At 43.1% G+C, this 24,763-nt stretch overlaps 1 protein-coding gene and 1 non-coding gene across 4 annotated transcripts in view; one reads left to right on the top strand and one right to left on the bottom strand.

The window, feature by feature from the left end:
* Bcl9 (BCL9 transcription coactivator) overlaps positions 1 to 24,763 on the top strand; it is an 84,014-nt gene that overhangs the window by 2,531 nt on the left and 56,720 nt on the right. The window lies entirely within an intron of this gene.
* Positions 15,906 to 15,991, bottom strand: LOC127233169 (small nucleolar RNA SNORD71). The gene has a single exon (XR_007835469.1). It is a non-coding gene; the product is annotated as a small nucleolar RNA SNORD71 (small nucleolar RNA).

Raw genomic sequence — 24,763 nt, 5'->3', positions numbered from 1 at the left:
GCAGCTTTTACAGTACCACTCAGTGCTCTGGGTTCGTGCATCGCCCCTTGTCAGGTTCATGTCACAAGACGACACAAACCCAGGAGACATGGATTACATCATTGATTTGCATCAGGCATCATATTGAGGATGAAGGAAAAGCAAGGTTCCCATCCTCAGGCAGTGTCCAGTCTTGCCACTATGGTTCACAGAAACCACAGAGTCACACAAGCCAACATGTGGGCATTATAGTGCGGCATAAAACTGTGTAAGTTGTTGGCCTCAATTCTATAACCAAATACAAACTGTCATTTTTGTCTTTGTGGTTGAGGTCCCCTGACCCAGAGTCTCAGGGCCCAAGGATTCTAATGACTAAAGGAAGTTCTTCCCCACTCCCTACACACCCAGTACAGCAGAGACACACATAACATCTGCTAACCCTTACACTCGGACCATTAAATAACTTCACACTTGTTGTAGCTGGCCTATGTAACAGTCATTATTTGGGTAATTCACATTGGCTGTAGCCTCTCTGTGCTGTTAAACCCTAATGGCTTAGCAAGGTTCTTGTATCCATTTACTTCTTGTATGGTTCCTGGGTTACTCTACTAAAGATTTCGCTGCAGAAAACTCCATCGTTATCGATGGCATTTTGGAGCTGCAAAGATAATATCGCAATAAAATGGTCTTCCTCACCCCTCCTAGCAAGTGCCAGCTATCTAACTATAAGGCAAAATATTATCAAAAACCAGGTCAGCCAATCCCATTTTGGGTCAGATTATTAAACTTTTATTGGTTTGGTGATAGCAGAAGTACCCCCTGCATCCTTTGTATAGTTTGCCTTGGAGAGAACACACACCTGTGATGCCAGTCACTTCCAAGAAGGAATTAGTGCTTGTACTAACGTCTTCATCTTTTCTTTCTCTAGTACTCAGGATAGTGCTGCCTTTGGTGCTATCAATCTACTACTTCTTCTTTTTAAAGACTAATGGTTTAAAAGGAAGACAGACATGCCCACACACACATAAATCACAGGTTTGGTGCCTACACTCCAGGAACCCCCACACATTCTGTGGTTCAGTCACATCATGGGCAAATTGAGAGTCATTTCAATGCACCCAACATTGTTCCGCAGTGACGTGCTCAAGCCCACATCGTAGCGACAACCTTGTCATGTCTGCATTTGGAAGCTGTGACTTAGGCCTTCTCTCCTCAGCAGGATGCACTTGACTCAACATCTTTGATCATTTCCGGACATATTACCCCCCCCCGGGGGTGTCACTCACTGTGGTGGTACCTGTGTAGGAGGCAGCTTGAGTTGGCATTGGATAGTCTCCCAAAGAGAGTAGAGAGTTGAAGGATGAGTAAAACAGGACCTAGGTGGAAGAAAGATTTAGCAGGAAGCCAATGAGCAGGGATGCAGGTCGTCCTTAACTCCAAGAGAATGTAAGTGAAGGCTGTTTAAAAGACCCCGTGTCTACATACTTGTATAAGTGCCTCTAGTCCCACTACAGGCAAAACCAACACTGGGTGCCAGGCATTCCCTAAACTCATTAGTCATAAATGTTTTTGCATGTTTTATAGAAGGAAATTTGTGGTTTTTCTCCCCACAAGAGACATAATATAAGATGTAAAGTGGAAACTTTCTTCATTCCTTTTAAGCTTTGGCATCTTAATGCGCACTAAGACCACGTTTAGTCCTCTGCTTTAGCAGCTCTCGGAGTTAAGTACGGTTGTTCACCTCAGATTATAGTTAAGTAAGATTCTGTGACTCATCCAAAGACTCCCGAGGCAACCTAGGGCAAGGTGGCTAACCAATTAAATGTCCCTGTTAGGCCAGTGGTCCACCACTGTGGGTCATGACCCCTTTGGGAGTTCAGACAACCCTTTCACAGGGGTCATGTGACCCGAGACTGTTGGAAAACACAGATATTTACATTCTGATTCAAAATTACAGTTATGAAGTAGCAATGAGAATCATTGCATGGTTGGGGGTCACCGTAACATGAGGAACTGTGCTAAAGGATCACGACCTAGACCTAGGAAGGTTGAGAATCACTGTGTGTGGCTGTCTCTTCAGGAAGTGAGAAGCGGAGAACTGAGAGCCACACCACTTGGATCGAAGGCTCAGTGGTGACATGACATGGAATAGCCTTAATTTGGGCATCCCACCCTCTGCCTTCCAGAGAAAGCAATTCCAAGTTCTGACTTAATAGAGACACATTTTCTATAAGATTTTGGCTTGGTTTTGACATTCTGCCACTCTGGATCCCTGTTGGAGTGGAGGATTTGGAATAAGTCATCTCTAAGGTTCCTTTCAGCTGTGCTAGTTGGTTCTTTATCTGATTCTGTGAAGAGGCTAATGTGATGGTCTAGTCATTTACACGATGCCCAGTTCAAGAGGCAAGGTTGCCAAATAAGGAATACCTTTGCGGATATATAGGACACATCCATACCCATACTCATACATGCAAACTATATTGACATTTTGAAGTGAAAGCACGTTAGGAAAGAGCAGGATTTTAATTTATGGATTGCAGGAGAATTTGCCAGTCAGCATGCAGGCACATGTGCAGGGGACTGGAGAACCATTTTCAGAAGACTAAGCTGTTTTGAATGCACGTCTTCCTGTATAGTAAGTATGAATTTAAAATGGACGGGCACTGGGTACATCTCTTAGCTTCACTGTTCTCACCCGCTTTCTCATGACAGCCGTGCCGTTCCTTTTTGTATTGTGCTCATGTGTTGTTTTGAGGGTGAAAAGTTTAAGCAAGCATAGCACTGACGATACATGCCTTGCATTTCACACTGTGCTCTGGGGCAGGCCTAGGCTCTGGGACAGTCTCTATCATCGTGCAACTCATGAAAGGTCTCGTGGAAGACTTGCTGCTAAGTTACACGTATATTATGTGTGTGTTGGTATACACTATATTCGTAGCTGGGGATATGGTTAACAAACTGAATGGTGAGAATAAATGATATTTTTATTCGTCATGTCACCTCTGTGAGTCAGTTAGAGTTGGCTAAACCTTTGAAAGATAAAATTTAAAATTGTTACACGATGGCTTTTAATGCAATTTTTAAAACTGCATGGTAAATTCTTCTGCCATGTTTTAAGGATATCATCTTGCTTGTGGCAGGGGAGCCTGTTTCAAGCCTGCATTGACAGTTAGTAGACCAAGGACTCTTTTAATTGGTCTTAATTTTTTTTATCTGAAAAAAAAAATAAGTGTCTAAGCTATAATTACTTTCTAACTCAGAAAGGGGGTTTTGAAGACTATGCATAATTATGTTTTACTCATTCTTTTATTCTGCGTTGTTTAAAATTCGTAACATTGGGTCTCTTGTTTATTTCATAATCATCCTAAGACATACATAATAACAGAAATGTATTAGTGACTTCAGAAGTAAGGAAGCAGGAATAAATTTATCAGAAAGCTTGTTACAAAGTATGACTGTGCTCTGTAGATGTGTGTAGGATGTTTAGTTGTTGATGGATGCTAACATGATAATAAACCAAAAGCACTATGTATCACCGTTGCTTAGCCGGTTTCCGATGATCCAAGTAGTTACAAAGTGTTTTTATGTTACTCACCTGATGATCAAAAATACCTTGAAGTTTAAAGCTTTGGAAAGCTTTTATAATTACACACACACACACACACACACACACACACACACACACACACACACACACAAAATCACTTTTTTTTTTCCTTGAAAAAATAAACTCAGAACCCAAACGGCCATTAATGGCATTTGGAAAAAGCCATGTCATCACCAGCTAAAAAGGAATGCTTATGTCCCCTGAGGTAGTTATTGTGTCTCGGTAAGATCAACTTTGTAGTAGGTGTTGCTGGTTGTCTGAGGGCACAGGACAGAGTGAACGGTCGAGAACTTGCTTGCTCTCATGATGGCTGTTTGGTGGTTTGTGTATAGAAGTATTCAAGTGTCTAAGGCAGCACAGTCTAAAGAATCAGAACTTGAACACACATGCCAGGGCCCAGGATCCCTCTGCCTGGACTGTCTTCTGCTTTATCCTTTCCAGACTAGCTCCTAATGTATCACCAGAACTTATCCTGGCATTTCCTAGACCCTGCTTCTGTATGCCTTCTGTACCACTTGCGGTGGGCATGCACTTAGGCACTCCTGCACTGGGTTTACCAGCCCGCTCCTTTAGTCTGCTGTATTCTCCAGGGTTGGGACGAGTTTTCAGTCTCTGTACCTTAATGCCCAGGGCAGGGTGAAACAGAACAGGCAACAAATCAACAGTGCTGAATGAGTAAGCAATTTGCATTGGAAATAACTTATTATGGCACTGAGGAGATGATGCATCAGTGAGCAAAATGCTTGCTGCGGAAGCATAAGGAGCTAAGGACCCAGGTTCGATCACCAGCACCCTTGTGAAAAGCCAGACCTTGTGACATATGCCTAACTATAGCACTGGACTGGGGTATGGGAGGGAGGGACTGGCTGTGTGGAGACAGGTAGATCTCCTAGGTTCTCTGGCCCAGCAAACTTCAGGTTCCTTTGCAAGTTCTGTGTAAGACCCTGCCTCAAAAACTAGGTGGAGAGTGATAAAGGAAGACACTTGACATCCATCTCTGTCTCTATTTGCATATCCATGGGTGAGTGCACCCTCATACACAGGTGCACATACACATGAGAAAGGAAAAGGATGTAGCTTATTAATAACTTAACTAGCTTAGTGTGATAGCGTACATCTTTAACCCCAGTACTAGAGAGGCAGAACAGACCGTTTTCTCTGAGTTCAAGAACAGCTAGGACTGCATAGCGAGACCCTGTCTCAAAAAGCAAAAGAAAGAAATTAACAATTTAAACAAATAAAGCAAGCGGTGAAAAAGATATGAAACCATGCAATCTTCTATCACATTAAAAAGGGAAATATTTCATATGTATTCATTCTCTTGTAAAAGAATGTTGCATAAGAATGAATTGCTCATTCACCCTGAAGTACTGGGAATACCACTGAATCCTTCTCTGTTTTATGCCAGCTGTTTCTCTGGCTTCTTATTCTTGAGTCTTATAATTTCTAAGAGTTTGTTCTTTATGTCAAGGAATCACTGATGTTCAGTGTGTTGGTTACCTTTGCCTGCCTATCTCTTTGTAGGATCATTTATTAATATTTAGGTAGTAGCCAAAGAAGGGATGTTTCCCAAGAAAGGCTGGACAATCAGAAAAAAAGTAAGATGAATATCTGGCTTCCAGATATCTGGACCACCAGAAATAAGAAGGAACTATATGCTTTAATTTTTTAAAACATGGATGTGAGTGCAGAACCCTCTGGACAAGGGCTTTTATTGCAAAGAACCGACTCACTCGGGTTTCCTCTAGCAAAGGGTGAGGATGCTCAGACAAATGGAAGTCAGGATGGATGCCTTTCCAGGGCGATGCCAGCTCCGAGGACAGCCACTTGACGTTCTCCGTGTCCCTGTTGCTTTTTCTGTCTCCTCCGACTCCCTGTAGCATTAGCCTTTGCATTTTATTACAGGGCATCTTTTGATTTTGCAGCCTTTTGCTGATGCATAACTGTAGCTTGTTAGACTTATCTACTACACTCCTGTGTCCAGCTTCTACTTGCGCCCTCGTGGTTTCTTGGTTCATAGTCTTTCCATCGTACTTTTCCTGATGGCTGCTTTATTCTCTCAGAGTTCTTTTTACATGATGCACATTCCTAAGAATCTAGCTAGTCCTCTTCATCTTTTCTTATAACCCTTGGCTGATCTGCGGTTGTAGTTGTTCAAGGGTTCAAAGTTCACCCATAGTGTATAGAGGAAGGGGAAGCAGAGCTGTTTCTGTTTGATGCAAGCAGAGAGGCCTTTTGGTAAAAACGATGGAAGGGTTCCCTTCCTTCCTGTGTATCTGGCAACAACATATTTGACATAGCTAATGTAAGTACATTATGAGAATCTAAGTTAAGAATAACCAGGTTATTAAAAATTAAAATGTTTCATCAGTGATAATTAGTATAACTGTGATAAGAAAGCCATGGGACGAATAGCAAATTCATAACCAAGAAAGAAACTGGGAGACAGAAGTGAGTTAGAGCTAGCTGTTTGATGAATGATATCATGTTGTATGCTTGTTAAACAATAAGAGTAGGTGAGTAGTGAGCATGAACATATGTTGCCATAGATCCCAGAGGCTGGTTTACAAACAAGCATAACCCTGGAATTGAAGACCAAGGAGACAAAGAAGAATGTTAAACTCTGTAAGGAGTTTGTTGGGCCTGGACTTCTCTTCCTGGGTGTTTTCCCCTACAGATCCCTAGCCCTTCCCTTGAGCTGAAGTTCTGAGCAACCTGAACTGAATTGGTCAGGTGACCTTGGACTGTTTATTCTCTCTCCAACTCCCTTGATTCCCCTTGTCAAATAGGGACAATAATAATTATCTCAATACCTTGTAATAGGAATTAAATTAGATGGCACCATATATTTAAAGTGAGTAATATATTACCTGGCATTAATAAGTCCTCATTTGATTGTAGCAATTACTCTAATACACAGAAAGGAAGGAAATGTTGATGAGATAATATGCTGAGCAGAATTTCACTTGTTACATCATTGATTCCTTAGAGCTGAGGGACTTGTGCTTCTCTTTATAAATGATAAAATAATGATGATGTTGCCGGAGAAATAGCCTAGCAATAGAGCATCGGTCTAGCACACACAAAGCCCTAAGTTTAGTTCCCAGCACCCCATCCCCAATTCAGAAAATATAACAATGAAAGCCCTAAGAGTGAAAGAGTATATGAGTGTTTATCATGTGACAAATGGACTAATCTAAACCTTTTCATGCACCGCTGTTACTAATCTCTCCATCTCATAGTCAAGAATGCAGAAGTCCTGCACTCTATGTAACATGCCCGAGGTCCTAAAACTAGGTAAATGATAGTCACAGCTTCAGTGTGTGTCTACTTAAACCCAGGCAGTCTGACTCCAGTTTTCAGAGTTATATGTAACTGAGTCAAGATTCAGGTCTTATTAAGGGTACTAGTTCAATTCACTCCCAGAGACCTATGCTAACTGAATGCAAGACCGTAGTAGACACCCCTGAATGTGCACCCAAATATGAGCGCTTTTGGAATGGGTACAGACTATTTGAAAAAATAGTTTAACTATGTCAAAATAAGGTCTGAGAACTGAAGAAATGATTTAACAAACACACGAAGGATATCTATTGTATCCGGCAAAAAAGGAGTGCGACATTGTGAGGAATTCAAGACAAGTGATTCCCCACCCTTCAGGTACTTTCATCCTGGTGGAGGGAGTCAGATAATCACACAACTAATTAGAAACCATATAGCAATGGATCAAAGAACTGCAGCAGTCAAGGGAGAGAGAGATTAATTTGGCAGTGATGAACATGGTAGAGGAACTGGGGAAGGCTTCATGCAGGAGATGACATTTGCAATTGTCCTTTAGGGACAACTGTGGAAGTGCCAGAAGCCTTCTATAATTTCCTTTTTTTCTTTACACTAGTGACTTTTGAAAGATAGTATCAAATAGCTAACTTTGTATTGCAATATAGTAAGCACATAATATACATGTAGTGTTTTCGAAGATTAGGTTCTTTGAGGGGAAAATGGAGAAATATCCACTCTTCATAATCATGTGGCAGTAGTGGTATTTCTCTGGTCTGCACCTATGCAGACACTGATTAATGGAGTCAGAAAATGAAATTTTCCATTCTGTGCTTTTGAGGTTGGAGCTCCAAAGCTGTGCAACAACTGCCTAGGGCCCAAAAGGTCATCATCATCTGCTTCTTCTTCTCCTTCTCTTCCTCCTCTTTCTCCTCCTCCCCCCCACCCCGTCTTTTTCTTTTTCTTATTCTCCTCCTCTTCTTTTAAGGTTTGTTTATGAGCATTGTGCTTGCATGTGTGTTTGTGTGTTTTATGTCTGCCTGGTACCCTTGGAGGTCAGAAGAGAGTATAGGAGTCTCTGAAACTGGAGATATGGATGATTTTGAGTTGCCACGTGAGTGCTGGGAATCAAACTGGGTTCTTCTTCAAGAAGACGTGCTCTTAACCACTGAGCCATCTCTCCAAGCCTCTATCTGTTCTTTGATAAGAGATTTTAGTTGGTAGTTAGAAATTCTCTTTTTGTTTGTTTGTTTTTGTTTGGTGCTTTGTTTGTTTTGTTTTTCAAGACAGAGTTTCTTAGTACCTATGGAGCCAGTCCTGGAACTTGCTCTGTAGACCAAGCTGACCTTGAACTCAAAAAGATCCCCCTACCTCTGCCTCCCAAGTGCAGGACTAAAGTTGTGCACCACCACTGCTCAGCAAAATTCTCAATTTTCATTGCATTTAGACCCAGGTTTTCTGGATTTTATTTTTTTTTTAAGATACCACTAATTTAAGATTTCTTATGTTGTCTCTCTGAGTATACTTATGGTGGTTGGTCTGTGTTCTGGTTATTTTAGGTTGTTGATTATATTGAGTGGCTACATCCTAATTTAGTTCAAAGCAGCCACCATGTCTCAGTTCACCGGCAGAGTCAACCTAGCACTACAAGACAGAAACTCAAGAGAAGCTCTTGATTGGCTTGGTGGGTCCTCTCTTCAAGTCTCCTCTCCCCGAACTTTTGATGATGGACAGTATTCTCCTTTTTTTTCCTCCAAAGACCCAAAGACTCCATTTTCCTCAGTTCCTACAGATAGAGGAGCTGTGGTGCCAGCACACCCATGATATCTTCTACTCTCTTTCAAGTAGTCATGACAGCTTCCTGTATTTCTACTACAGGTCACTCAGGGACAGTGCAGAAGGAATCTCAACTGAGAAAATGCCTCCGTTGAATTGCCTGTAGGAAGTCTGTAGGGCTTTCTTGATTAATGATTGATGTAGGAAGACTTTATGGGTAGTGCCATTCCTGGGCAGGCAGTCATGGGTTGTATAAGAAAGCAAACTGCTTTCTGGGGGGGGGGTAAGGAAGTGGGGGGTACGGGGTAGGAAGGGAGGACCATTAAACAGTGTCCCTCTACAGCTTCTGATTCAGTTCCTGCTCTGACTTCCCTAAGTGATGGACTATGACCTGGGATGTGGATGCTAAATAAACCCTTTCTTCTCCGAGTTGCTTTTTGGTTATGGTGTTTATTGCAGCAATAGAAAACACAGAAGGATTTTAGGCTCTGTCCCCCTGTGCATCCCACAGATCATGAAAGGGGAGCCCTGACTAGCAAGTGGTACTCAAAATTACTCATTGGGCTCAACCAAATTGAATTTTTGCCTTGGTGGACTTGGCTTTGGGCACTATAACCCGGATACCTGGGCTTTAATTCTCTTTCGGAAGAGGGAGAATTTTAAGCCAGGCATGGTAGCTTGTGTCTATATTACCAGCACTTGGAGGCTAAGGCAGTGGAGTTGCCATGAATTTGAAGCCAACCTGGGCTATGTTACAAGTACCAGGTCATCCTGGGCTACAGAGTGAGACCCCAGTTATAAACAAACCAACAAAAAGTGTCAATGCTCTTAGGATAAAAGAGATTATGTGCTGTAACCATTCATTGCAATTATTAATAAGCATCAGTAAAACAGTATGACGGGATGAAATTGCTTCCTTTACTTGTTTTTGCAGGCAGAGTGGGAAGGCTCGATAAGCTAACTGGCCTCTTCCATCTTTAATATCTATGATTCTTTGAAATTTTATGTAGACAAGTGCAAGCTAATGTACACTGGAAGGAACGAACAATTGAAGCAGCTCATGCTCACTGATGGGCTCTGAATTACTCTACTTGTAAGTGCTCAGGAAAAAGATCTCAGATTCATTGTGGATTGCTCAATGGAGACATCTGCTCACTGTGCAGCAGCAGTCAGAAGAATGAATGAGATATAATAGGCCGTATTAACTTCGAGAATGGGATAAAGAAGAATGCAGAAAATAATATAGTGCACATAATTTGGCATTGACTATTTCTGTAATTACAATAAAACATTTTAATGATATACATTGATGTTATGACTTCACCTTAAAATCAGAATTCAGCATTGGGTCCCATCATTTCAAAGAAAACAAAGCAGAATTACAAAGGATCCAGAGAGAAACAACAGGCAATCTCAAAGACATGCAAGGGATCCGTCTGTAATGAGAAACTGAAAAGACAAGGACATTTTAATTTGGGTAAAGAGGGTGGGGGATTGACATTGTATAAATTTATTTAAAATTAATGAAAGTTTCAGAAAATGGCTAGAGCTAGCTTCTGATTATCCTTGGTAATGGAGGTCAGAGATAGGCAGGATAATTGAAATCCCCGATTATCTCCAACCTTCATTTTAGCCATTAGCGGTAGCATCCTGCCCTGGCACAGTCTTAACAAATGAGTAAATGCAAGGCCTGACAGTTCAGGGGTTGTGAGGTGGACAGCCATGAGAAAGGCAGCCTGGGGTAGCAGGCTACCTGTGCAATATGCCAACAGAAGCCTGAATTCTAACACCTGTTCTCTACCCATCATCTGCATAACCTCGAGTGATGTGCTTAACTCATGTCCCCATGCCTAGGCTTGCTGGAAGAACTAAATGAGCTGGTTGGAAATGTTGGTGAGCTGCACCACCCTGTGTTGAGGAGAATGGCTGTGCCAGATTTCGCATTTGTCAGGCCAGCCTCAGGAGCTGGCCTGGTTCCTAGCTCCCAGGTCTTAAACTCCATAGTCCCTTCACTCAATGTCTTGCTTCTTATGCTCTTGGAAGGAGATTTCTGAAGACGGGAGAGTGTAAGGTGTACTGTTTTTCCTGCCAGCCACCACTGGTCTTGTCCCGCCACTGCACCAGCCCCAAATAACACACAGAGACTCTGTATTTGATACAATGCTGTTGGCCCTGTTACTTGTTTCTTATCGGCTAGCTCTGCCTTAATGCATACTGCTTTCTTCAGACTCTCCATCTTGACCCCTCCTTCCTACTTCCTATTTCCTTCTTGTCTCCTAGTCCCTCCTATCTTCCTTTCCTATTGGCCAACAGTGCTTTATTATTAACCAGTATGAGAAACATACAGAATGACATCTCCCATCAGGAGAGAAATGCTTTTCATCTTCAGAAGCATCCTCCACAATTCTAGTCCCTTGTTCCCAGGGAACCTGGAGAGAATTTTGCATGTGTTTTCCATTTATTTTGAGGTCATCTCACCTAATCTTCCCAACAGCCCACCAAGGTAGGGACCACTAATTTCATCTTTCAAATACAGCCAGTGAGGCCTAGGTGACTGGCTTTAGACTGGATAGCAGCTACGGAGTAAAGAGGACAAAAAAGGTCTCTGGGTTGACTTATAGAGTTTAGAAAATGGAGTTATGTGACTCTGACGTCCCAGCTGAAAGGTAGCTAGCCTTTTAGTGGTTTCCTTGAACCTTCTGCTTTGTTCCTCAACACCCAGGGCAGGACTCACCCTCCCCTCAAGCCCTGAGCCTTCACCATAAAAGACCAGCATGTCTGGCTAGGAACTCTTAGCTATAGTTCTTAATGTATTATGTTCCTAAGTGTAGAAACTCCTAAACCCAATTCAAATAATAGCGATTTAGTTACACAAGTTAGTTAAACCCAGGCTCATACAAGACAATAGAACCATTCCTTAAGTTTTATTTTAACTTAAAATGTCCCTTGGGGTTTTTATGTAGGCCAAAGCTTTGTCTTTAGGGAGAACCCTGATTCTTAATTCTAGTCTAAGTTGCATGAATTGATGTTTCCTGGATCTCTTTTTTTTTTTTTTCCTTTCTTGTTGTCTTCAAAGTGGAGTAATATCTGAAAGACATTTGAGACGCAATCAAGTTTTTCCAGATGTAATGATGTTTTACAGCTGGCTTTCCCACACTACTGACAGCACACCATTTATTTATAATTGTGTGTGTGTTGTGTGTGTGTGTGTGTGTGTGTGTGTGTGTGTGAGAGAGAGAGAGAGAGAGAGAGAGAGAGAGAGAGAGAGAGAGAGCGCTGGGGGGGTGCACATGAGTACAAGTGTCCCAGGAGGCCAGAGGCATCAGATCCCCTGGAGCTTGAGTTTCAGGTGGCTGTGAGTAATGTAACTTGGATGCTGGGAACTGAACTCTGGTCCTCTGTAAAGCAGTATGCTGTCTTAAGCACTGCTCCACTATGCATGCCTTTTAGTAACTCACTCTAAATGCCTATCTCATATGTAGAGTTGTAGACATGGTTTCTTTTCTGCACCTATATTTTTTTCTAATGTGTTTAATGAAATCATATAGCTGTAATAATGCAAAGAACCAATGCAAATGTCTGTAAACATAGACTCTTGGTGAGCAGACAGCTCCTGCAGAGGACAGGTGTCCCATGGTAGCCTAGTAATAACAGAGGTAGCTCTGCATGCCATGGGTCTTCGATGTCTATGGAAAGAGTCAGTGGATGCCACAGATGAATCAGTTATGTGTCATCGCTCTAGAGTACCCCTGCTCAGTATGGCTTCTGTTTCATGCTTCTGCCATGAAAGCTGAATTCCTTGAAGGTCTAACTTTCATCTCTGTAGTAATCCTAGAACCCAGCATAGTGACGGGTATATATTGGGCCCTTACTGAACATTCACTAACCAACTAGCTAACTGGCCAAACCAAAACTCAATTTGGCCACTATATACCCTCTGGTAGGGATGCCAAGCTTCATGCTACTGGGTAGAAAGAGCTAGCAAATGAATTTCTAATGTTGCTGCAAGATTAGTTCACATATACTTTAAGATAGGTAAATAATGTAAAGCAGATATTAAGGAATGGATTCTGAGTAATATGTAATTAACCTAGGTAACTCTAGGTAACTCACCAACATTAAAAAAAAAAAAAAAACATCGAGACAGCACTTGATAACATTTTATAAGGGATTAGGTATGTTCTTACATGGGGAAAAATCTGTACTTACAACACAATGGCCGGCAACAAAAAGCCTCTCTGATGATTATGTTCAGGGCCAGCCAGGTCACAAGAAAAAAAAAAAAAAAAATCTCCCCTACTGATGCTTCCTTGCGGCATCCAGTTTATTATATACTTCTGTGGCAAAATGAAGCATCGTGAATTGAACACAGGAGAGAAAAGTCAGACCTGAAGGATATTAAACCTGACAAAGACATTCTATGGTATGCGATTGGTAGCAAAAATGGGGGTAGAGTGTTGGTGATGGCAGGCAGAGCCTGTTTCCCAAAATAAAACCAGATAACACATTTAGGCTTGTATTCAACAAGTGAGTTTCAATTTGAACCAAAATATACTGAGTGAGCACAGTTGGAACATTACAGAATGTTTACATGACCATAGGAAAAATGAGATGAGAAAGCATATACATATTACATTTAAGTGTGTGTACACACACATGCCCATGTGTGCAGAACAGAATAGAAATGCTTGCAAGATTAGATGGATGTGGCTGTTCTCATCAATTTTCCATACTGGGGATCTGCAGATCAGTTTCACTGATTAGTTCTGGAGGGCTTGTCTTTCCTTCAACAGGTTGTGAGATGGTTGGTCCTCTAGGAAAAGTAAAGTGGAATTAGCATTGTACTGAGCACTCCTTGGTACCAGCCTGTGTGTTTAATAAGTGGTAGCATTTTCCTTTGAATATAAATTGCCTTTTTTTTTTTTTTTTTTTTTTTTTTTTTTTTTTTTGGAGACAGGGTCTCACAATGTAACTCTGACTGGCCTGGAAATTACTATACAGACCAGGCTGACCTTGAACTCACAGAGATACACCTGGCCCTGCCTTACGAGTGCTGGGGTTGGAGGTGGGCAGCACTATGCCTGCTGCCATTGAGTTTTTTTTACAAGACCCACTGAATGTGCTTTTGTGGAAGAAGAAAAAACACCACCAACTAAATGACATGTGTGTCAATATTCAAATGTTTGATTTTAAATATTAAATTGTTGATTTCAGAGCTACTAAAATGTGAAAACTATGCATGTTAAAGTAAGTGAAATATGATATTTCATTTAACCCTCCCAACAACTGTAGAATAGTGATGTGTGTGGATGAAGAAAGCAAGCTCCGAGAAGTCAAGTCCAGTGTCAGAGCCAGTCTTCGTGTCCAGTTCCTTCTCGAAGCCCCATGTCACTGACTGAGCCAGTATTTCCCAGAGCTCAGAGATATAACAACAAAGCCACTCTAGTGTTCTGCCAAGAGCATGTCCTTTTGAATCTACACTTCCTTTCGGATCTAGTTCCCAAATACCCCCCCCCCCCCCCGCCCAGGAAGACTGAACAACACCCAAGTTTACCAGGGCTGGTTAGGGCTGGAAGGGATTCTGAGTTCCTGGGGTCTGTTCTCCTGAGCCTGAACTCCTGATAATAATACCTCCCTCCCAGGGAGCCCTACAGAAGCTGTGATGGGACCAATAGGGACAGGGACACTTGGGCAGCTCAGTGTCTCTATAGCAGGCTTAATTTTTATCTGTCCCTGGTCCTGATTCTGTTTGAGACACAGTCAGTTTCATCCATGTTAATACCTGGCCCTTCCCATGTTTGGTCCCCCTTATGACTCTCTTGGTGGCACTCTGGAAGTTCCTCACAGGCCGTGGTGTAAAATTTGCTTTCTCACTGGCCATCGTACTGATGGGCCTATTGTTATCAATATTCCTTGTAAAAAGAGGGGTTAGTATTGATGGCTGTGCTTCACTGGAGGACAGCACTGTCCCCTCACTTCCTTTAGGTACCATTCTCCCCTTGGTGCAGCCTGGGAGTGTATTTGTTTTTGTTTTTTCCAGCATCTTATCTGTGAGCTCTACCTCTCTCTCTCTCCCTCTCCCTCTCTCTCTCCATCTGCCGCTATGTAGGCAATTTGGACTTTAGTCATTTACTTGTTAGATTTAAGTTGTTTCTGCTCTTTTAAATTTTGAAATTAATTTTGTCAGAATTGACATTTTTAATTGTGTGTGCGTGCACACTGACTGTGGGTGCCTGAAGAGGCCAGAGGCTTCCGATCCCCTGCATCTAGTTACAGGTGATTGTAAGTCTCATGTGGGTTCTGAGACCCAAACCCAGGCACTCTGTAAGAGTGAGAGTTGTCTCTTAACCTCTGAGCCCCAGATTTGACATTTTGAGAGTCATTTGTTTTGGTTTGTTGCTTGCTTCTTATTTTATAGGGTTCTTTGAAAATATTTTTTCCAAGTCCGGTAATGGTAGTGCACACCTTTAATCCCAGCACTCGGGCGACAGAGGCAGGCAGATCTCTGAGTTTAAGGCCAGCCTGTTCTACAGAGCAAGTTCTAGGACAGCCAAGGCTAAACAGAGAAACCCTGTCTTGGGAAAAAATATATATATACATATACATATATACATACATACATACATACATGCATACATACATACATACATACATACATACATATCTCACCAGCACTACAATCTGCTCCACAAATCAGACAAAGGCCTAGAAATTGAAATAAGAGACAAGACAGCAGGTCATTCGTTCAGTGGCAATATTGGAATGCCAAAGACTGAATGCAGTTTATTGAGGTGATGTAATGGGCTTATATACTGACTTACAGCACAGTGGAAAATAATAGGCTTTTCAGGCTTAGCTCCTCCCCACCAGGTGTGTGTTAGCAAAACAGGAACAACTCTGGAGTGGGGGTGGGGCGGCAGGAAGAGTACCAATAGCGGCTCTGTGGCAAGAAGTTCAGGCCCACAGCTTCAGGCTTGCTCAAGGTGCCTCCGGGGTCCATGTAGGGGTGTGTGTGTGTGTGTGTGTGTGTGTGTGTGTGTGTGTGTGTGTGTGTGTGTGTGTGTATTATTTTTTAATTTTATTTAATTCCTCTTCTGGCCCCCATGGAAGCTAGAAGAGGGTGTCAGATCCCCCTGGAACTGGAGTTACAGTTTGTGAGCTACCATGCAGTACTATGAATCAAACCAAGGTCCTCTGGAAGCTCTTAATTACTGAGCCATCTCTCTAGCCCCCGATTTTATAGTTCTCTTAAATGAAAATTTTTAAACAAATTCTGTCAACAGCTTGAGTGTCAGCTTTGTGATGTGATGCTTAGCCAAAGATCATCCCTGATTTTCATCTTCTAATGACCTATCCAAAAATGCCTTTTATAACTTTAACCAAATTGTTGCTATTTAAATGGAGCAGGGTGGGCTTGGGATGGAAGAGCCTTGTAGATGTTAATTGATGGGATCACCTGATTCAGCTGCCACCCTCACATTCTCTAGCCAGTTTGAAAGGTGCTTTACATCTCTCCTGCCAGTGTAACCAACCCGCTTCAAGCCTGCAGGCACCAGGTATACCTTTGTGATTTAGCTAATAAGAGCTCTCTCAGGGTACCTAAGAGTACTTCTGCCCCAGCATTGTAACACAGGGGCACTCTCTTCTTCTTTCCCTTGGAAAATCAACAGCTAGAGAGTGGACCCTCACTCTAAGAACAGACCCCAGCGCTCACCTTCCTGCTGTTCTTCTCTCTGAGATACAAAAGTAGTTCCTGCAAGAGATTACTGTGGGGGACTTCTGGGGCTACGGAACAATAGTTGGGTCTGTAAAACCAGGAATTAGATAAGGTGTGGTGGTGCACGCCTTTAGTCCCATCTAGCACATGGGAGGCAAGGCAGGCAGAGCTCTGTGAGTTCAAGGCCAGCTTGGTCTTGATAGTGAGTTACAAGACAGCTACAACTACATAGTGAGACCCTGTCCAAAAAAAGAAACAAACAAACAAACAAACAAAACAAAACAGGAATTAGGACCCAGAGACTAACCTGGTAGAAAGCTGGTTACTAAACTCTTGGAAGTAACTGTATATTAACATACATACTCAATGGAACCTTCTAGAAATCAATCAGGAAAGGCACCTGGATTTGTTGTTTTTGTTTTGTTTTTCAAGACAGGGTTTCTCTGTGTAGCTTTGTATACCAGGCTGGCCTCGAATTCACAGAAATTCACCTGCCTCTGCCTCCCAAATACTGGGATTAAAGGCATGTGCCACGACTGCCTGGCTGTTGTTTTGGGGGGTTGTTTGTTTGTTTATTTTTTGGTGTGTGTGTGGGGTTTTTTGTTGTTCATTTGTTTTGTTTTATAACTTTTACTCTTTGGGGGCCTGTCACTCAGCTCCCAAATAAATACATAGAGACTTATGGACTTACTCTTACTTATGTGTGCCTGGTCTTAGCTTGGCTTATCTCTTTTCTCTATTTTTTGATTGTTTGTTTGTTTGGTTGGTTGGTTGGCTGGTTGGTTGGTTGGTTTAGTTTGGTTTTTTGAGACAGGGTTTCTCTGTGTAGCTTTGGAGCTTGTCCTGGAACTCACTCTGTAGACCAGCCTGGCTTTGAACCCACAGATATTCTGCCTCTGCCTCCCAAGTGGCTGGGATTAAAGGTGTGCATTACTACCACCACTGAACTGCTTGGTTTATTTCTAGCCAGATTTTCTTAAATTATCCAGTCTACCTTTTGCCTCTGGGCTTTTACCGTTCTCTGTTCTATACACCGTTCTTTCCTTCTTACTCTGTGACTGGTTGTGTGGCTGGGTGGCTGGGCCCTGGCTTCCTCCTTTCCTCCTTTTCTTGTGTCTTCCTCTTTTTTTATTCCCTCTGCCCTCCAGCCCCACCTATTTCTCTCTCCTGCCTAGCTATTGGCCATTCAGCTCTTTATTAGACCAATCAGGTGTTTTAGACAGGCAAAGTAACACAGCTTTACAGAGTTAAACAAATGCAACATAAAAGAATGCAGGGCATCTTTGTATCATTAAACAGATATTCCCCAGCATAAACAAATATAACACATCTTCAACTAATATTCCACAACAGGCGTCCTTCACTAAGTCCTGCTGGTTGAACTGCAAATTTCAGAGTAAGTCGCCGATGTGGAATTAGAGAAAGGAAAGTGAATGTAAGCACATAAACAAACACCATCTATTTCAACAAGCTTGTTGCTAGGCATGAGAGGTGTGGCATAGTGAGGTCCCGGGTGAGCCATCTCACACCCAGAAAGCATCAACTGCCAGGTTTCTTTCTCACTGAAGGAACTGTCATGGATGATCTTTGTATCCTGGGCTGGATATTTTAAGCCATTAAAAAGGAGAAACAAGGAACTCGTCATTGTGTCTTTATGATGCTCAGACATAATTAATAACAGATGGCTTGCAATTGAACAATGTACGAGAAGTATGTGTGATTTCAATGGCAACAGGGCTATGGTGTTCCTGTCTTATTCAAAGAAACAGTCGGGTCTTTGCATAAAGCAAGGGATGGCAAAGGAGGAAAGCTAGCCTTGTGACTTCTAGAGGGGATGCCCCACCCATCTTCGTAAAGAGGAGTCCTTACTCTGTGAAGTTCATCAACACCTTTCTTCCAAAGCAAAGTCACTAAAGATAAATGAACACTCAGCTCCATTGATTGAGGTAAACCCCAACACACTAATTCAGGCTTTCAGGAATGCTAATATGAGGCTGGAGAGTCAGGGAATTAACTGAAACTTTTATCCCTTTCTCTCTCTCTTTTCTGAAAAAAATATCTGCTCAACTCAAAATTAATTGCTGAGGGAAATGGTTTTATATGATTTCCCATAAACCCACCAAATTAGGATTGAAGGATTGTGAGTGGCAGAGCCACAGACACTGAATCTGTGTCCTAGGGCACTGTGGGCACAGTGGCAATTCTCTGCAACTCCCAAGTGGCCTTTTCTGACATCCACTCTGTGGAAAACAATGGAGAGCCATTTCCATGCTTGTTTGTGTTTCCCTGGAGCTCTGGAAACACCATTGTAAAGATTAAAAGGTTACCCCTTCTCATTCCCTCTTAGGATTATTCACAACTTTCTAAAATCATTGAATTGAGCCAACGGGCCCAAAGATAAATTTTAGGATTTATTTGTTCACCGGTTCATTCAGTCTGTGTTTATCAAGCACCTCCTGTATGTCATGCTCTGCTAGGTACTAACAGACAGAATGAGGAACTGATTTAGGAGGGGAGTAAGACATGCACACAGACAACTATACCACAAGGAAGAATACAATAAATGCTTTAAATAGGTTCAGGTAAAATCCTGTGGGAGGTCCACACATGATCAGCAAGAGCAGAAAAAAGCATCCAGGAGAGATGGTATCACTGGACTCTGGGGAATGCACAGCATTGGATGCCAACAGATGTAATTGGGGGAAGTGTCAATGCCAAGCCAGAAAATTGCACAAGTACAAACAAGCCATGCTCAAGAAGGCCATGTTGCTACAGGATGCACGTAGGTGAGTATAGAGAAAAGCAGACAGACTGATTTTGAGGCCTTCTCAGTGGAGGGTTAAAGAATTACAGTTTGGCTTCCTGGGTGCTGGAGAGCTATTGGAAGTTCTTGAGCAGGAGAGATGACTCAAGCAACCCCTTATTGAAGAGCTGACATCAGGGTGTTGGCTGTACAGAGAGAAGGCTGCACTCTGTATGCACTGTGGAGGTCTAGCAACAGATTGGGGGTGAGGGGGGCAACACAACAGGTAGGTAACTGGCTGCATGGGGGATGGTCTCAGGAGAAACCCAAGTGAATCCAGACAGGGTGGCTGGATTAAGAATAATCTTTTAAAAAGGCAGAGTAGATCTCATTGTTCTCCGATTAATGTCCAAATGGCCCTCACTGCATTTAGAACAAAAGGCAAACTCCTTCCTTGCATAACCGCGCCCCCCCATCCCCAACCTGGCTCAGCTTTGCTCTCACTGTCATCTCTTAACCCTCGGTGCTCCAGCTTCAGCCATCCAAGCCTTTTCATTGCCTCAAAGGCACCAAGATCTTGTCTGCCTCTGGGCCTTTGCATGTCTTACTTACACTCTCCTTCTGTAACATCCTGCCCTCGGATCTTCATAGGGCTGGCTGGCCCTTCTCCACTGTCACCTCTTCCTAATGCATCATTTGTCACTCACAGACCCTGCCACATCATTCCCCTTTCCATTATTCTTCACAGAACTTACCCTGCACAATCTGCAGTAGGTCAGTGATTAGGAGCACTGACTGCTCTTTCAAAGGACCTAGGTTCAATTCCCAGTTACCCACATGGTGACTTACAACTGTCTGCATCTCCAGGCCAGAGGAGATCTCACACCCTCTTCTGGCTTCCACAGGCAATGTGTGCATGTGATGGACAGACAGACACACAGCAAAACACTCAGACACATAAAATGAAGATAAAGCTAAAAAACAAAGCAATGGAAAAAACCATCAATAACAAACATGGCAACCATGGAGCATAGCACGTACCAGGTACTTGACAGCTACTCAGTGACTGAAGGAGAGAGTGCTGGGTGCCGGGGAGTCCGATTTGGCATTCTGGTGTTAACAACATCCAGGTAAACCAGGCAGAAAGTGCTTGCATATGGAGGGCTGGAACTTGGGGGGAGGGAGAACAAAGTCTGACATCATTGCACAGGGAGATGAGAAGTTACTGATCTACCAGCAACTGTTTAGAGCCTGCAGGGCATCCATTCACTTTCACCTCAGCCAAGCCAAGCCCTTTGCCTTGCAAGGATCTTTTCCATCCTACCTTGTCTGAATGTAGTTTCTGCAGGTCCTATTTTAGAATCCACAAGAATCTGCAGTGCCTAGATCATGTGAAATATTAATAACTACCACTCACAAACACTATGCCCCGGGGTTTCACAGTGTATCTCCATTAATGCATCCCGTGACCGTCTGCGATGGAAGAGAAGTGATCCTCTGCTTTTGCAGTGGAGGAAACTGAGACTTGGATATAATAAACCCTTCAGAGAGCATCAGGTCTGCTGGGTGTTCGAGTTCAGCATAGATGGCCCCAGAGTGGTGTGTTTAAGCCCTTTGCAGCATGCTCGGTGGGTGGGGGACAGACTTTTCTTTTTGGTGGGATTGTGACTTTTGGAAACAGTCAGAAATCTTGGGACACAGTGTGGCTCTCCCGGGAGCCACTGGCTCGCCAACCAGACCAAAGGAAGCAGGGAATGCAGACTTTTCAGCTGCTCCGCGATCAGTGGGGACAGTTTTTCACACCTCTCACAAGAGGCAAAACCAATTCTTGATTTCTTCAGGCTTCAGTTATCTGTCAGAGGGCTCTCCCGTGTCCCTTGCCTTTCCTCATGTTTCCCGTTCTTACATTTAAACATATTTTGTAATGTGTTGCTGTTCCCATGAAGAAGGGCTACGGAGGCTGGGGTGGGGGTGGGGGCGGGGGCGGCGGACAGAGCTTGGAAGTTACCTTGTCTGTGAAAGGAACTAGAGAAAAATGAAGTCGAGAGCCTGGTTCAAAATACTCCTTCCTCGCTCTTTGAAGTCTGTGGCCTTAGGCAAATATCTGGGTCTAGATTTCGTCGTCTGTAAAATGAGAAACTGTTACTTGTTTTCTGCAGCGCAGAGCTATGCTGAGGTTCAAACCACACCCCAAGAAAGACCTCTGCTGGGCATAAAGTTCTATGTAGTTGCAAAGAACCTATTATCACTGTCTTCATCACAGAATGTGAGTGTCCTCTTTAAAAGACATAAACAGCAAATGTGCTCTATTTGTAAATTACCTAAATCAAACCCATGCCTGCCTTCATTCTTTTCTCCAAGACCATTCTCAACCCTTCTCAGAGTTCTTTGATCTTTGTACCTGGTGCCTGGCTTAAATAAAGTTGATGTTTGTCCTGTCTAGTGTGGGAGTCGCTGGCCACATAGGGCCATTTAAATGTTAAATAATTAGTATGAAATTAGACATTAAAAATCAGTATCTTAACCACATTGCCTTTATTTTAAATAGTGATCTAGCTTGATGTAGTCCGTGGCTCCCATATCGGGCAGTACATGTCCACATTTGTGAAAAATTCTATTAGACAGGACCTTTGTGGATTTTTTTCAAATATCATTTTCATAATCTTATAGCTATAATAAAATCCAACAGATTCATTACACAGTTGACAAACACCTTCTGTTTACTCCCTATTAGTTACTTTTTCTCACTGCTGTAACACAATCCTGAATAAAAGCAACTTAAAGAAGGGCTGTTTGAGGGAAGTAAGCCCATAGTAGTGGAAGGCATTAGCAGCAGGGGCATGGAGAGACTAGACTAGTACAGGACAGCCACAATGAGGAAGCGCGCTCGAGCGCGAGTGATTGTGTTTCTGGAACCTCACCAATGGGGTCACCCACATTCAATGTGCATCTCCCTTTTCAATTAACCCTTTCTGGAAACACCCTTTCTGGAGGCACACTCGGAAGTATGTCTTCTAGCTGACTCTAAGTCCAGTCCAGTTGACAATCGTGACCAATCATCAGGACTTCTTAAGACAAAACCAAAGACTAACAGGAGTTGCAAGGACATTAGCTATTGTGTCTTCCAACATCCTAACTTTGTAACAGGAGAAAACGTAAGCCTAGAGTGAAGAGTCTGCCGATCCATCCCAAGCATATCTTCAGTGGATGCCCACTGCTGTTCTTAGTGTCACTGTGAAAGAATGGCAGAGGTCTCTGTCCCTCCTGCTAATAGACTGACTCCTCATACCATCTGCTAAGGAAGAAACATTGCCTGAGGACACAGCTCAGGCTACCTGCTTTGTCAGTGGACATTCCTCCCCAGGCCTGGCCACTGGAGGCTGCTGAGCTCATGCTGGAAAGAAGGGGAATTTGTGCACACCCTTGACTGGTACCTCTGTGGAATGACGTGTGCCTTAGAAGATTAGCTGCTTAGGGACTGAAGTACTGGGTGACTCAGAATTGGAATAAATTCCCCAGGCCCAGCTCCATCCCCTGGGATTGGTCTTTTTTCCCTTCCACACATGAGTTTAAACCATAAACTAGGGAATCTTGATGCAAACTGCCAGGACATTTGGGATGGGATTTGTCCCCTGTGATCACATGTAGTGTGGGTGGAAAAGGCTTTTGTACCTAGATCTGGGTACAGAGCAGGTACCTGATGGGTTTCATTCTTTTCTCCCTGTCTAAACCCATCTCCACCCCAATCCTCACGGCCACTCCTGGACGGTCAACACAACATTTGCAATTTGTTTTAGTTGCTAAAATCTCAAATTACTGTTTCTTAAAATTCTTATCCCTTAAAGTAAGCTTTACTGAGACTCCACAATCAAATGACCAGTGTACTAATAGCAATAAATAGCATGGTGGTTCTTGGGAAGCAGAGGTGGGCAGATCTCTTTGACTTTCAGGGTAGCCTGGTTTATATATCCAGTTCCAGAACTACACAGAGAGACCCCGTCTCAAAATAAACACATGAAATTAAAGTTTACCATGGAGACATTGAGTGTTTTGTTGCTATAAAAACACACCAAGAGGTAGCAGAGCACAGCATGTCAAGTAGTAACTTGAGGATGAGATGTATGTGTACAGGCAGGGCTGAGTCCAGGATTGGGAGCGCTACTTTATTCAGCTGGGAAACAGGGCTCCAGAAGAAAAAGAGTCAAACTTCCTTAGATGTGGTTCCTCAGAAGGAGCCCATGAAGGTGACAGGCTCTGGAGCATAAATGCCACCGGTTATTGTCATTTCTGTGTAAGCCCAACTGAGAGCTTCCTGTTTAAAGTGGTGGTGGTGGTGGTGGTGTGTGTGTGTGTGTGTGTGTGTGTGTGCGCGCGCGCGTGATGATTTGGGGGAAATCTACACACAGAAGCGTTTTGGATACCTGCAGCTATTGCATCAGATGCCCTATTTCGTCATCTTCTATGGATGCTGGTGTGTGTGTGGGGGGGGGGGGTGATTAAATTAGGCCCTGTGGGAAACAGGCTGTGTGGTTGGGAAGCCCCAAAAGGGACCAGGAGCCTCTTCCTATGTGGGAAGGATTTCCACTTCTGAACTGATTGTGATTGCGGTTTTATTTCATATTCTGCTTTTCCTCCTTCTAATTAAGAATATTGAAGAATGTTTACTTTTAAGTTGTGTGTGGGTGGTGGGGGTATGTGCACATGGATGCAGGTGCTGGGAACAAAACTCTAGCTAACCACCTCTTCAGCTCTGCACGTCCCCATACCCCCCCCCCACTCTCTGCCTACAAAAGGTAAACTGCTCCTAGCCTTCCCTGTCTTGACACCCACTGACACACACTAACTCCAACAAATGGATTGGCTGTGGTAATGAGTTCTTTTAAACATGAATTCATAGACAATATATGAAATTTAGGAGATCGGTTTTCGTTTTTTTGTTTTTTTGTTTTTTTTTTGCAGTGTTTTGCTGTTGTTTAATTCCCTTAATCAAAGATTATCAATATTGCTTCCACTGCAGTAGCAGTAACATCTGCAGGTTAGGAAGAGACCTCTACCCTCATCTGCTTTTCACAAGCATAGATAACTTCCAACATACCCTAATTGAGCTGACATTTCACACATATTTGGTCTATGCCTAAGGGAAATTTAGGAGGCAGAGACAAAATGGAATCCATTCATTTATTTCGAAGTCAAGTAAAAGCCATGAGAAAAATATTTCACTTAAAAAAAAAAGATATGTTCAACAATTAATGGCATACAAGTCACTTTTTTAAAGCATCAAGCTTGGCATATAACTGAACCTAACTCTGGGGAAGGAGGAAAGTGTGTAGGGAAATCATGAGGGCCAGAGGTGAGAGCAGGTAGTGTTCCTGCAGTGAAGCCCCCACCTGCCCTTGTCCACCCCCACCCCACTCCCACCCCTGCAATCTCAGGAGCCAATCTCTCCCCCCTCCCAATGCAGAGCCCCCTTATCTGCTAAGGTAACTTTGCTAGTGGCCCAGCAGGTCTGTCTGCCTTTCTGCTCAACTGCTGGCTGCCTGTTTCAAATGTAAGGTTCCACTGAAGCTCTGACAACCACACTTTGAAGGTGTGTACAACTCACAGACGCACTGCCCTGACCTTTAGTGGCCTTCCACTTGCTCCTCCCTCTCCCAGGCCCAGCTTG

Source organism: Phodopus roborovskii, unplaced genomic scaffold (genome assembly GCF_943737965.1).
Source record: "Phodopus roborovskii unplaced genomic scaffold, PHOROB, whole genome shotgun sequence".
Lineage (NCBI taxonomy): Eukaryota > Metazoa > Chordata > Mammalia > Rodentia > Cricetidae > Phodopus > Phodopus roborovskii.
Note: the sequence above shows the minus strand (reverse complement) of the source record. Positions and strands in the feature narration are given on the sequence as shown.